Source organism: Dermacentor andersoni, chromosome 10 (genome assembly GCF_023375885.2).
Source record: "Dermacentor andersoni chromosome 10, qqDerAnde1_hic_scaffold, whole genome shotgun sequence".
Lineage (NCBI taxonomy): Eukaryota > Metazoa > Arthropoda > Arachnida > Ixodida > Ixodidae > Dermacentor > Dermacentor andersoni.
In genome coordinates, this window is record NC_092823.1 from 117,484,224 (window position 1) to 117,494,862 (window position 10,639).

Genomic DNA, 10,639 nt, shown 5'->3' on the forward strand with positions numbered 1-10,639 from the left:
AACGTCAAGCTGACGTCATCTGATACTTCACTGAGCGCTTGCTAACGCCAACGGCCTTCCCGTCGGCCTCTACTTGTGCAGCATCGAGGTTTGATGCCTTGCTGGTTGACGCCCCTTGCTGGTTCAACAAAGGAAGGAGCGTCCGTGGAGGAGGAGCGACGCATGCGCAGAACTCCGAAGAAGAGAGACTAGCAGTCGACCGGCGTGCCTGAGGTTATTCGAGTACTGGTGCTGAGCCGTGCTCCCGCAAGGGCTGCAGAAGATAGCGTCAATCTTTCATTATCCCCTCAAGAACCTCTTCTCTCTATTCGAGTGCAAATCACGATGGCAGACGGATGTGTGCTGACAACGTGGTCGGGAATGGAAGTGCGTGCTGCTATCCAGTATGAATGGGCACCTGTTCTCTGCATTGAAAGCCGCACTCTCGGTGCGTCACTTGCAAAACAATGATGAGGTGGAGCAGGCTGTGCGACAATTCCTTGCATCGCAGGACACCGAGTTTTACCATTGTGTTGTTTTAATACTTATTGCACGCTACGACAAATGTCTCAGTGTCGGAGGTGACTATGTGGAAAAATGGTGCAAGGTGTATAGCTTATGATGAAATGGTTTATTTCTTTTCGGCAGTAAGGTTTCCGTGCCAGAATAAATGAGGGAACTTACTTTCGGAACGTCCCTCACAGTTTATATGCATGCTTCTTCATCAGCAAATGTTCGCATTCTAAGCGACGAGGGGTCAACAAAGGAGTAGGATGATTAATCGTGAAGCGTGGAAAAAGGTAATTAAATGGTGTCATGGAGAGAAAATATATATTTATGTCTTCCAAAGAAGTGGCGGGTACCAGTGAAAGACAGGGTATATTTTGACTATGTGAAAGTGCGCTATGAACTATATAGTCGAAAATTTGCGATTTGTTTGACTTCAGTGGTGTTGTTTACGACAATTCACTGCTTAAAAGGGTATTTGGCCCTGATCACGGGTGCCACTTTAGAAATATTCCGTAACTTATTTCGCGCTTTATATGTATAACAAAGCAATGGCTGTAAAAATTATTGAATTTTTTTTTCAATTCTTTAAGTAAGAATAAAGTATAACATTTTGTCAGTCAAGCTTACATGTCTGTAATCGTTACGGAACATTGCTTTTTCAGAATTGGGACTTCATATATAGAATCAGGAAATGAAATTCCCAAAGTATCTTGCTCTAATTCTAGTCAAGTGTGCAGCGCTGCTGTTTCAAGGCAGTAAGTATTTTTTAACATATGTTCAAACCTATGTTTCAACACATTTGTTTACTTGAATAATTCATGCCACTTGAACGGCCGCAAGCAAAACGAAAACTGACTTTATGAGCAATACCTCAGTGGACCGCTTCAGAATTGATTGTTTCATCTTTTATTCTTCAACGTGCACCCGAACATGCTACAAGCGTCTTTTGCATTTCGCCATCATTGCAATGCGGTCGCCGTAGGGCCGGTTTCTCAAACTAAATAAACTCCCTCGTTCTCAACTTTAGCATCACATAACCTTGGGCCTCCCCTGCGGTTACATGCGCACTTTAACAGCTCCTAATGCAAAGGAGAAACCCCACAAGTGCATTTCGCACTTTACGTTGCACACTGGTTCAAGAGCACCAAGTAATGCAGTCACAATGACGTAGCGTGCTTTAAGGCCGAATTTACACTTTTTTTCTCATATAACGGGCGGCATAGTCACATTTTATACGCATGACTGCAAACTTGCACAGGTGGCATATTGAGCGAGATAGACCTAATGAGAGCGTTCGCGACCTCAGGATTCAGACAAAGAACGAAAGTAGCCATACATCTTGCGGCTTCTTAGAAGTAATTATTTCCTTGTAGTTGTTTTGCAGTGCTCGAGTGCAACGTTAAAGTGCCCCTCACGAGGCCTGGGCATTTTAAGCTGACAAGCGTAGTGCATACAATGCACGCTAACGGTCGTGTCTGCTAACTAATGCATTCCTACGCACCAGGTCAACAGCTTAAATTTCAAACCAAACGCTGTTTTCCCTTCTCTTGGGTGCCGTGTTCCCATTGGGAGAGTCGACGTAAATCCTATAAGGGTGCCTGCGTTCATGGTAGTGCTGTGACGTCACTCACAGGGACACCTGACTTGGAGAGTTATTAAAGACAACATCAGGTTTTTGTATAATATTGTCACGTGGTGGTGACGTAGAAGAACACAGTAGCAATACTGTGAACGAGAAAACTAACTTTTATTGGGCGAACTTGTGCCCACAAAACAGGCTACACTTCTAGCACAACGAAAGCGGCGAACACAGTCGGCGATCGTCGGAAATCTGATTAGCGGGTCAAGCGCGTCGGCTTTTATAGATCAGTCGTCGAATGTTCCAGATTAACTGATGGGACCCGCGTGTCTTCCACAAAGTTCGACACCATTCGTGTCACGCGATGAAATCTGATAACACAAGGTTCGGCGACAACAGACACGCGGATAGAAGCGTCGATAACTTTCCAGAAACGTCGGATACATGCAGGCGCGTCCCTCGCTCTGTGATTACAGTTAAGCGGCGAAACGTAGTTGCCCGATAAAGATAAGTACACGTGTCATTACCCCCCTCTTAAAAAGCATCGACCCGATGCTGCTAACAAACGAAAGTAACAAAGAAAAGCACTCGTAGCAAAGAAAACAACAAACTAAGGAAGTTCATCAGCGTCCGTAAAATGGCTTAAGGCGCACCACGTGGACCACTTCAGATCGTGCGCGGCGCCGCTGCGAGTGCGAAATGCCGTCTGGCACGACCTCATAGTCTAGTGCGCCAATACGTCGGATGACCTTGTAGGGTCCGAAATAGCGTCGCAGTAGCTTCTCACTGAGTCCTCGCCGGCGTATCGGGGTCCATACCCAAACACGGTCGCCGGGCTGGTACTCGACGAAGCGTCGTCGGAGATTGTAGTGTCGGCTGTCGGTCCTCTGCTGGTTCTTGATTCGCAGGCGGGCGAGCTGTCGGGCTTCTTCGGCGCGCTGGAGATAGGCAGCGACGTCAAGATTCTCTTCGTCCGTTACGTGCGGCAGCATGGCGTCGAGCGTCGTCGTCGGGTCCCTGCCGTAAACCAACTTGAACGGCGTGATCTGTGTTGTTTCTTGCACCGCCGTGTTATAAGCGAATGTTACGTACGGCAGGACGGCATCCCAGGTCTTGTGTTCGACGTCGACGTACATCGCTAGCATGTCGGCGAGGGTCTTATTCAGCCGCTCCGTAAGACCATTCGTCTGCGGGTGGTAAGCCGTTGTCCTCCTGTGCCTTGTCTGACTGTATTTCAGAATGGCTTGGGTGAGCTCCGCTGTAAATGCCGTTCCTCGGTCGGTGATGAGGACTTCTGGGGCGCCATGTCGCAGCAGGATGTTTTCGACAAAGAATTTCGCCACTTCGGCTGCGCTACCTTTCGGCAGTGCTTTTGTTTCAGCGAAGCGGGTGAGGTAGTCCGTCGCCACGACGATCCACTTATTTCCGGTTATTGACGTCGGAAAGGGTCCCAGCAAGTCCATCCCGATCTGCTGGAATGGTCGGCAAGGAGGCTCGATTGGCTGTAGTAATCCGGCTGGCCTTGTCGGCGGTGTCTTGCGTCGCTGACAGTCTCGGCATGTTCTGACATAACGGGTGACGTCGGCGGTCAGGCGCGGCCAATAATACTTTTCTTGTATCCTCGATAGTGTCCGGGAAAATCCGAGGTGTCCAGCGGTCGGATCGTCATGTAGGGCATGCAATACTTCTGGACGAAGTCCTGACGGGACAACAAGAAGGTAATTGGCGCGGACTGGCGAGAAGTTCTTCTTCACGAGTAGACTGTCTTGAAGCGTGAAGGAAGACAATCCGCGCTTAAATGCCCTGGGGACAACGTCGGTGTGCCCTTCCAAATAATCGACGAGGCCTTTAAGTTCCGGGTCCGCTCGTTGTTGTTCAGCGAAGTCTTCCGCGCTTATTATTCCAAGGAAAGCGTCGTCATCCTCGTCATCTTGCGGCGGCGGGTCAATGGGGGCGCGTGATAGGCAATCGGCGTCTGAGTGTTTTCGTCCGGACTTGTATGTTACTGTGATGTCGTATTCTTGTAGTCTGAGGCTCCACCGTGCCAGCCGTCCTGAGGGATCCTTTAAATTCGCTAGCCAACACAAGGCGTGATGGTCGCTGACGACTTTGAATGGCCTGCCATATAGGTAAGGGCGAAATTTCGCTGTAGCCCAAACGATGGCGAGGCATTCCTTTTCGGTTGTAGAATAATTGCCTTCCGCTTTTGACAACGACCGGCTAGCGTAAGCTATCACGTGTTCATGTCCATCTTTTCTCTGGACCAGGACGGCGCCGAGGCCTAGGCTACTGGCGTCAGTGTGGATTTCGGTATCGGCGTGCTCGTCGAAGTGCGCAAGTACGGGCGGCGACTGCATGCGTCGTTTGAGTTCTTGAAATGCCTCGGCCTGCGGCGGTTCCCACTTGAACTCAACATCACATTTAGTTAGACGTGTCAACGGCTCGGCGATGCGTGAAAAGTCCTTGACAAAGCGCCTGTAGTAGGCACACATGCCAAGGAATCTACGCACTGCCTTCTTGTCGGTGGGCTGCGGGAACTTTGCGATGGCAGCTGTTTTCTGGGGGTCGGGGCGTACTCCGGATTTACTGATGACGTGGCCTAGGAACAAAAGCTCGTCGTAAGCGAAGCGGCATTTTTCTGGCTTCAGAGTGAGCCCTGATGACTTGATGGCCTCTAGTACTGTGGCAAGCCGCCTAAGGTGATCGTCGAAATTTCCGGCGAATACAACGACGTCATCCAAGTATACGAGACAGGTCTGCCACTTCAATCCTGCTAAAACCGTGTCCATCACGCGCTGGAACGTTGCAGGCGCCGAGCACAGTCCGAATGGCATAACCTTGAACTCGTAGAGGCCGTCTGGGGTGATGAAGGCGGTCTTTTCGCGATCTCTTTCGTCGACTTCTATTTGCCAATAGCCAGACTTTAGGTCCATGGACGAGAAGTATTTAGCGTTGCAGAGCCGATCCAATGCGTCGTCTATCCGTGGGAGGGGGTATACGTCCTTCTTCGTGATCTTGTTCAGACGACGATAATCGACGCAGAAACGTAGGGTTCCGTCCTTTTTCTTTACCAGAACAACAGGGGATGCCCACGGGCTTTTCGACGGCTGGATGATGTCGTCGCGCAGCATTTCGTCGACTTGTTCTCTTATAGCTTCACGTTCTCGCGCCGAAACTCGGTAAGGGCTCTGACGGAGTGGGCGAGCGCATTCCTCGGTGATTATGCGATGCTTGGCGACTGGTGTTTGACGAAGCCTCGATGACGTCGAAAAGCAGCTTTTGTATCGTCGGAGCAGACTTCTGAGCTGCTGTTGCTTAATCATAGGGAGATTTGGATTAATGTCGTAGTCTGGTTCGGGAACCATGGTCGTCGGGGTAGATGCGGCGGAATCCGAGAGGACAAACGCATTACTTGTTTCCAGAATTTCCTCGATGTACGCGATCGTCGTGCCCTTGTTGATGTGCTTGAACTCCTGGCTGAAGTTTGTCAGCAACACTTCAGTTTTCCCTCCATGCAGTCGAGCGATCCCTCTTGCGACGCAAATTTCATGGTCTAGCAGTAGACGTTGGTCGCCTTCGATGACGCCTTCTACGTCAGCGGGTGTTTCGGTGCTGACTGAAATAACGATGCTGCAGCGAGGCGGGACGCTCACTTGATCTTCGAGCACACTCAAGGCGTGGTGACTACGAGGGTTCTCCGGCGGCATTGCTTTATCTTCCGACAGCGTTACTGACTTCGACTTCAGGTTGATGATTGCGCCGTGTTGGTCCAGGAAGTCCATACCGAGAATGACGTCTCGTGAACACTGTTGGAGGATAACGAAGGTGGCAGGGTAAGTCCGGTCATGAATGGTTATTCTTGCCGTGCAGATCCCAGTCGGCGTGATGAGGTGTCCTCCAGCGGTGCGAATCTGAGGGCCTTCCCATGCGGTCTTAACTTTCTTCAACTGGGCGGCGATGTGTCCACTCATGACGGAGTAATCGGCTCCTGTGTCCACTAAAGCGGTGACTGCGTGGCCGTCGAGAAGCACGTCGAGGTCGGTGGTTCTTTGTCTGGCGTTGCAGTTGGGTCTTGGCGTCGGATCACGGCTGCGTCGTGTTGATCTGAAGCTGGAACGTCGCGTCGTCAAGTCGTCTTTCGTCGGTGTAGTCTTGGCTTCCCGACTTCTTCGGGACGGCGGCGTGTCGTCATTAAGTCGTCGAGATGGTTTCTTCGTCGTCTTCGTCGGCGGCGGAGGATCTTCGTCAGTTCGACGAACAGCAACCGCACCTCCATCGGTTGCTGCTTTTAGTTTTCCGGGTATGGGCTCGCAGAGCGGCCCCGGGCTGGGCCAGTGTATGGACGGCGCTGCGGCGACAGGTAGCGGCCTGGTGACGGCGAACGGGAAGCTCGTCGAGGGCTCCACTGAGTGGCGGCGAGGTAGTCGGCGATATCGCGAGGTCGTTCGCCAATCTGTGGCCGCGGCGCATTAACGGCGAAACCTCGCAGTCCCATCTCCCGGTATGGGCATCGGCGGTAGATGTGCCCCGCTTCTCCGCAGTGGTAGCAGAGCGGGCGGTGGTCAGGAGCGCGCCAAATGTCCGTCTTCCTCGCGTAGGTCCGCTGGGCGACGGGTGGTCGTGCTGGCGCTGGCGGCGGCGGACGACGGAACTGCGGCGTGACAGGGCCCTGGCGCGGTCGCGGAGGGGGACCGTGACGGCGTGCGACGGCGGCGTAGGTCATCGCTTGCGGCTCAGGCTGGGGCGATACAGGGGCTACTCCAAGTTGTTGTTGGAGCTCTTCACGCACGGCGTCGGCAATCGAAGCCACTTGAGGCTGTGATGGTGGGAACAGCTTTTGTAGCTCCTCCCGCACGACCGCTCGGATAGCCTCGCGCAGGTCGTCGGCGGCCAGTGATTGAATTCCGGCGTAGTTCGTCGAGTTTGTGCGGCGGTCGAATTGCCGGTTTCGGATCTCGAGTGTCTTCTCGATGCTGGTGGCCTCGCGAAGAAACTCGTCCACGGTCTTCGGTGGGCTTCGTACCATTCCGGCAAAAAGTTCCTCCTTCACACCACGCATCAGCAGGCGGACTTTCTTCTCCTCGGGCATTTCAGGGTCGGCGTGGCGGAAGAGACGGCTCATTTCTTCCGTGTAGATCGCGGTCGTCTCATTAGGTAGCTGCACCCGGGTTTCTAATAGCGCTTGGGCTCGTTCTCGGCGTACGACGCTTGCGAACGTCTGCAGGAAGCCGCTTCGGAAAAGTTCCCAGGTCGTTAAGGTGGCTTCTCGGTTCTCGAACCACGTCCTGGCCGCGTCTTCCAAAGCGAAGAAGACATATCGCAGTTTGTCGTCGCTGTTCCAGTTGTTAAAGGTAGCGACTCTCTCGTACGTCTCGAGCCAGCTTTCCGGGTCCTCGAAAGTTGAACCGCGGAACGTCGGAGGCTCCCTGGGCTGCTGCAGCACGACGGGTGACGCTGGGGCTGCCATTGGGGTGGACGTGGTGGCCATCTTCCTAGTCGTCTCAGGCAAAAGTCCGTGCTCCGGGGGCAGTCCTTGCAGCCTGCGGCTACCTCGCTGGTTCTTGGCGACGTTGGTGTCTTCCGAGTGAGGGCTTGGGTCACGGCTTTGTGGGGGCGTCCGGTACATGAACGCAAAGCACCTCCACCAGATGTCACGTGGTGGTGACGTAGAAGAACACAGTAGCAATACTGTGAACGAGAAAACTAACTTTTATTGGGCGAACTTGTGCCCACAAAACAGGCTACACTTCTAGCACAACGAAAGCGGCGAACACAGTCGGCGATCGTCGGAAATCTGATTAGCGGGTCAAGCGCGTCGGCTTTTATAGATCAGTCGTCGAATGTTCCAGATTAACTGATGGGACCCGCGTGTCTTCCACAAAGTTCGACACCATTCGTGTCACGCGATGAAATCTGATAACACAAGGTTCGGCGACAACAGACACGCGGATAGAAGCGTCGATAACTTTCCAGAAACGTCGGATACATGCAGGCGCGTCCCTCGCTCTGTGATTACAGTTAAGCGGCGAAACGTAGTTGCCCGATAAAGATAAGTACACGTGTCAATATGTTGCTTCAATAGAGGAATTATAGTTTAGAGGAATAATAAAACAAACAAAAAACCTAATGAATGTCTGCGTGTTCTTGTTCTGCTTTGCACCGCAGCAAGAGAGATCTACTTCCGCTTCGTCTGCTTGTTCCCTCGTCGTGCAGTCGCGCGAGCGGAGAACGAAACTATTTCATTTTCTACGGTGTTCCAGCGTCGCGATCATGCTCTTTCATCCTTTCGCGTCTGCCTCAGGGCTCGTCACTGCGGCACTGACTTATACCGGTAATAAGATGCTCTCGTGCACAGCGTGCAAAATCGTCCGCTGCGCGAAACGAGACACACGCCACATCTCGCGCTCGAGACCATCATCGGAAGTGCGCCACTCTGTAAAAACGCCAGAGAAAGGAAAATAAACGTTAAGACTGAAAACATTTAACGTTAAATGTTCAAGTCCCTCGAGCGGCGTGCTGCGCGGCAATTTTGCGTGTATTCGCGAGCTTCTTTCACGCTCAGAAAAGTACTTTTATGTGGCACGTATTGAGCAACAGAAAGCAGTATCAGGTGTTTTTCATGTTACTGTACTATATTCTCATTGACACTTTTGACCTTATTATGATATCAGAGAAGTTAACTAATTATATATATATATATATATATATATATATATATATATATATATATATATATATATATATAATTAATGTTGAAAGAGGGATTTATTGAACATCGCCCGAGGGATGGCAAGTAGCTCTGCATGACCACTCCTAGCTCTAGGCATCAGCAGCACGAGCTCCGGTCTCGCACAGCAGCAATGGCAGTACCTACAGCGCTACATGCATATTTCCCACTACAATTGCCCCCGTGGCGAAGATGAGCCTTCCTGGCGACCATAGGTGATGATGCGATGAGCGGGTCATGGTACGGGTTCAGGCGGCATACGTGAACCATCTCGCGGCTCCGGTGGCACTTATCCAATGATGGCGTCACCGGTCCGACCACATAGGTAAGAGGTGGTGTACATTCGACGATCCGGTACGGACCCTGATATTTCGGAGCAAGCTTTGGGCTAAGGCGTCGACATTGGAAGGGCAGCCTAAGCCACACGTGAGAGTCCACGGCGTAGGACTGTATGGGCTGATTTTCGCCGCGGTGATCTTCTTGGACACCTTGGGTATCCGACGTGAATGAGCGAGCACATTAACGGCACTCTTCAGCATTGCGAGCAACTTCGGAAAGAGGGGTGAATTCAGAAGCATCTGGATGAAACGGTAGTACGGTGTCCACAGTAGCAGATAGTCTACTTCCATAAGGAAGAAAAGAATCGTGAGGTGTTTGGGGTAGCGTGACTGAAGGTATTATACGGGCACGTCACAAAAGGGAGGATGTCGTCCTAATTGGAGTGATCAGGCGCAATATACATTGTCAGCGTGTCGCCAAGTGCGGTCGAACCGTTCCTTTAGACCGTTAGTTTGTGGGTGATGTGCCGTAGGGGTGTGGTGAATAGTGATGCACGCGAGGAGTACCTCATCAATAACTTCGGACAAGAAAACACGGCCTCGTACGCTGAGCAGTTCTCGTGGTGAGCCGTGTCGTAAAATGAAATGTCGTAAGATGAACGCGGCGACGTCACGAGCAGCAGCCGAAGCAAGTGCAGAGGTTTCGGAATAACTTGTTAAATGGTCCACTGCAACAATTATGCAACGATTCCCATTAGCAGTGCATGGAAGGGGGCCGAAAATGTCGATTCCAATCCGATCAAAAGGACGTGCGGAACACGGTAAAGGTTGCAGAGGGCTATCGTATGAGATGTCTTTCGTCACTGACCGGCTGCACATTACCGAATGCATTTGCTGGCGTAATACATGCCGTGCCGGCAGTACCGCTGGAAGAACCGCTCGTAGGTGTTCAGGATGCCACCATGAGCTGGTTGTGGGTCGACGTGGAAATACGAGCATAAGACGGAACGCAAATGGAGAGGGATCACTAGCAGCCATTTGCGATCGTATGGCTGATAGTTTCGGCAGTACGACAGGGCGTACCGTATCGCGAAATGGATGGCTTGGGGATGAAGATTTCGAGGGCATGTAGCCATTGAAGAACAGGCGAGAATGTAATTGAGAGACGCAACCCACGGATCTTTTCTCCGTACAGACGGCTTGCCAGTAACAATAAGCGTAGCAACCGGGCACTCCATGGACCAGGGTGGCGTTTCGTCGGATCGCATGTGTGATCGGGAGAGCGCATCTGCGTTAGAATGTTGACGCCCGGATCGATAGATGACGTGAGTGTCAAATTCTTGGAGTCGAAGAGCGCAATGTCCAAGACGCCCCGGCGGATCTTTCAGTGATGGAAGCTAGCACTGCGCATAGTGGCCTGTCAGAACGTCGAAGGGATGGCCATACAAGTAAGGGCGAAATTTGTTCACAGCACAAACAATTGCCAACCTCTTTTTCTGTGACATAATAGTTGGTTTCTGCCTTCGTGGGGGCAAGACTCGCATATGCAACCACATATTCCGGGAA